General features: G+C 40.6%; 1 non-coding gene across 1 annotated transcript; it reads right to left on the bottom strand.

Annotated features, from left to right (window-relative positions):
• Positions 1-1,721: 1,721 nt before the first annotated feature.
• Trnap-cgg (transfer RNA proline (anticodon CGG)) lies at positions 1,722-1,796 on the bottom strand. The gene has a single exon. It is a non-coding gene; the product is annotated as a tRNA-Pro (tRNA).
• Between the last annotated feature and the right edge of the window lie 2,840 nt (positions 1,797-4,636).

The raw sequence follows: 4,636 nt of genomic DNA, 5'->3' as shown, positions 1-4,636 counted from the left end.
GACTAAGGAAGAGGAATTATTGCTTACAGTAGTAGCAGGAAACCAAAATATACCGCTGCACTGAAGTGCTCTATCCGTTCACTCATCCTACCAGGTGCTGACAAGGCCTGTAATGAAGCAATTACACATCTGTGGCATAAAGAGCATGGTACATCCATTTTTAGTGAAGCAATGGTTAGAAATCGTTTTACCCACATTCCAAGACGCATCCAGTATGACGACGTCGACGTGAGACGTCGCAGCCGTGTTCGTGACAAGCTGGCTCCCACCAGAGAAATATCTGAAATATGGGAAAAGGCATTTCAGAACATTTATGTTCCTCACAGCAACATAGCAACTGACGAACAAATTGCTATATTTCGTGGTACATGACCATTTCGGCAATACATTCCTTCAAAACCTGGAAAATATTGGTTGATGTGTATATGTTACACCGCAATAATAATTTACGTTCTCAATCTGCAGGCTTACACTGGCCGAATCACGCGAAGGTCAAGGCAAGAGAGTTGCTGTAGACGTGGTGAAAGGCTTAGAACAAGGTGTCAGAAAAGTGACAACTGATAATTTTTTCACCAACCCATAGGTTGCCAAAAGCACATTTAAAATCTCACACCTTTAGGAACAATTACAAAAAATGAAGAACTACCGGATGCTTTCACTCAGGACTAATGTCAAGTCCAATATTCATCGATGTTTGGGTTTCGAGCCATCTAAGAGTGGGCATAGTTGTAACTTTGTTTAATAGCCTACTATGCCGTCAAGGAAGGAAGTGGAAAATCGTGAAGAATCCAAGTCAATAACGATTCTGCACATGAAATGTATTCGCAGTTGCAAATACGAACAACCGTCAGCTGTATAAGGGAATGACGACACTGATAATTTGTGCTTGATGGGGACTCAAACCGGGAGTTCCCGCTTCATGCGAGCGCAACCTTAACCGCTTTGGCTATCCGTGCCCGACTCACTGCCCGAGTTGTGCACGGATAGCTAAAACGTTTAAGGCGACCACTTGTGTAAAGTGGGAACTCCCGGTTCGAGTTACAATCTGCCACAAATTTTCACTTTCGTCATTCCCTCATATAGCTGATGGTTGCACGTACTCGTAACTGCAAACACATTTCATGTATTTCATAATGGTTATAGTCATTACAGCGTCTGTTCCTTTGGACATGCATGGATGTCCGAAGGAAGATCGCATCGTGTTTCTTAAACACAGTATCGTAATAATGATTCTGGATGTAATAAAACACTCAGGAGTAGATACTGTGGACAGGCTGGTTATAAAGCACACTACAAACAGGACGAGCAGAAGTTGGCCATTGATTTATTTATTTACTTATCGTCTGGCAATACAGACACATAAGAAAGAAACAAACAAATCACTAATATAACAAACGTTAATAATTGCAAACAAACACCACTAATATAACAAAGTTTAAGGATTACAAACAAACATCAAACTCTTCAACAATGTGGCTGATTGTCAGATTTTCTCCGCAGTCACACTGCGGGGGATGGTATTTTACCCCATTTATACAGGGAGTAAGCACATGTGCTATGACGAGTTCGAATCCTATTTAGAATGGACCACGTTTTGCGTAGTGGGTCAAAACCAGGTGGCTTTTGTGTAATGCAAGGCATGTTATGATTTTCCAGAATGAGATTTTCACTCTGCAGCGGAGTGTGCGCTGATATGAAACTTCCTGGCGGATTAAAACTGTGTGCCCGACCGAGACTCGAACTCGGGACCTTTGCCTTCCGCGGGCAAGTGCTCTACCAACTGAGCTACCGAAGCACGACTCACGCCCCTTTTTAATCTGCCAGGAAGTTTCATGTTATGATTTTGCCATGCGTCCCATTTTTCAGACCACGCATTTGTGATACTGAAACCGTCTTGTACACAGGTCCTTGCTGTTCTTGTTCTCGGGTTCCTAGATGGAAGCCTATTAGTGTTTGCAGCCTCAAAGTCTTGGTGGATTGGCAGGCTTCGATTTCCCACGATGTTTTTATATTGACGTACAAGGGCGTCAGCACGTCGCAGGTGTGGCGGCGTGATGTGGCTTAATATTGGGAGCCATTGCGTTGGAGTGGGTTTAATTACTCCAGAAATCATCTTTAGTGTGCTATGCACCTGGACATCCACCTTTTTTACATGTGGGCTGTTTAGCCAAATCGGAGTACAGCAGCCGAGAATACAACTGCTAAAGCAGAGGTGCGGACAGTGGAGACCGTTGCTCCCCAGGTAGTACCACAGAGCTTTTGAATAATGTTCTTTCCTGTCTTTAATTTTTCGGCAGTCTTTGTTAGGTGCTCTTTAAAGGAAAGTGTTCTGTCCAGCATCATGCCCAAGTACTTCGTAGTTTTATTGTGCCTGAGAATGGTGTTTTAAAATCGAATGTTGCGTTTCTTTCCAGCGAGTTTGTTGTTGAGATGGAAGCAACTAACGTCTGTTTCGGAAGTATTTGGTTAAAGTCTCCAGTTACGGAAATATTCACCCATTGTTTTCAGGTCTTTCGTTAGGATGTCCTCAGATGCTTCCATTGTGCTACATCTTGTAGCGAGGGCCCAATCGTCAGAATACCAGAACTTTCTTGATTGTGTTTCCGGCAGGTCTGCAATGTAGAGGCTAAACATCAGTGATATTATTGTACAACATGGTTGATATTAGTACACAGAATGAATTTATATTATGGCTGCATTTTACACCAACCTGGGCAGAAAGAATTAATCACAAGAACTGGGAGTTCATCAGACAGATTAAAGTAACTTATTCATAGAAAACTAGTCGATTTTAGTTCCCTAGTACTTTTGTCAACACCAGAGACGCAAAAAGAGCACGGTGTCTATTTTGTGAAAGGTCTGTGGATAGAAAATGCACTGATAAGCATTCAAACTGTGTATTATCTGTGCGCAAAATCCATTCGACAATTTCTTAGCTGAAATGCGACGCCTCATAATTGTCACTTTGGAATATGATCACAATTACTTGTAGTTTCACCACAATAGTTTGTACTTTTTACTGAAATAAATGATTAAAATTCGTTTTGAATTTTCATATCATTCGCTATCTTCCGGTTTTACAACGTGGAAAAATACGAGGAATGTGAAATATTTGAAACTTATCAAAATTATCCTTAATAAAAAATAGATTCTAGTGGGTTCACTAGAGACCCCATTGGTACTCAGCGTAACAATAAGTATTCGGAGACATTTTGGCAATTATATTTTTACCATAATCCCTATTACGTCGATTGTGTGTTACAAAAAATTCAGTATGATTTTTTCAGATGCTTGCGCTGAAGCTACGTACGTCTGCAGCACAGAATTCATTCTGTAAAATCGTAATGCACACTACACACTAGAGTAATGGAGCAGATGCAATCGATAGTAAGATCTTCGTAGCTTCACAGGTTGTTTACGTCATAAAACACAGTTCATATTCGCATTCGGGAGGACGACGGTTCAATCCCGCGTCCGGCCATCCTGATTTAGGTTTTCCGTGATTTCCCTAAATCGCTCCAGGCAAATGCCGGGATGGTTCCTTTCAAAGGGCACGGCCGACTTCCTTCCCCGTCCTTCCCTAATCCGATGAGACCGATGACCTCGCTGTCTGGTCTCCTTCCCCGAAACAACCAACCAACCAACCACAGCTCATGTAAAGAGCACATCATTGTCTTTCCACGTCAACGTTATGCTTAATTGCTTTTCGTAATTTTTAATTTTAAGTGTCAATATATTAATTTTTGCATGTTCATACTAATTATTAGAGATAGTCCGTATGATCCCACTATCTGTCAGTGTCTCTCAGTTGATCTCTATCAATGAATCAAAAGTGGAAGGGTTCGACATTTACAAATCTAAACATCTTTGATACCAGATATAACAATAGTGCAATACTAAATGAACCTTTTGTTTTCAATAGCAAATAGCTTCATGCGAATGTTTTTACTGCATAATGTTTTATAGGGACACAGTTTTCTGCATTAGGCATTATTTTGTAATTCCACATTTCAGAACCTTCTATTCTCTTCTTCTCGGAATTGTTTATCGTCAGGTTTTACTTCCGCAAACAATCCAGGCAAATTCTTTGAGAAAAGACTTCCTAAAATTTAAATTTACAACCGAAATTTTCATAAAACCCTTTTACTTGCTATTTACTGACTGCTATTTTCGTCTTGTGGATCACGGTCATCGTCAGCTACTCGATGCCCAAAATACCAAAACTCATCGGCTACTTTTAGTATCTCGTATCGTAATCTAATTCCCTCAATATCACCTGATTTATTTGTACTGCATTCCATTACCCTCTCTTTATTTTTGTTGTTGTTCATCTTATAAGCTATTTTCGGGACGTAATCCAATCCATTCAACGTCTCTTCCAAGTTCTTGGCCATCTGTTACAAAATTAGATGTCATCGGAAAACCTAAACGTTTTTATTGCTTCTCCCTGGCCTGCAATCCCCTTTCCAAAATTGTCTTTTATTTCCTTTACTGCTTGCTCATTGTACTGATTGGTAGGCTACAACACTGTCGAACTCATTTATCATCTACAGCTTCCCTTTCATGTTCTTCGAATCTTATATCTGCAGTCCAGTTTCGTACAAGCCGTAGATAAATTTACGCCATCTGTATTTTG

Source organism: Schistocerca serialis, chromosome 4, assembly GCF_023864345.2.
Source record: "Schistocerca serialis cubense isolate TAMUIC-IGC-003099 chromosome 4, iqSchSeri2.2, whole genome shotgun sequence".
Taxonomy (NCBI): Eukaryota; Metazoa; Arthropoda; class Insecta; order Orthoptera; family Acrididae; genus Schistocerca; species Schistocerca serialis.
The sequence above is the reverse complement of the archived record's forward strand: the minus strand, read 5'-3'. Positions and strand labels throughout refer to the sequence as shown.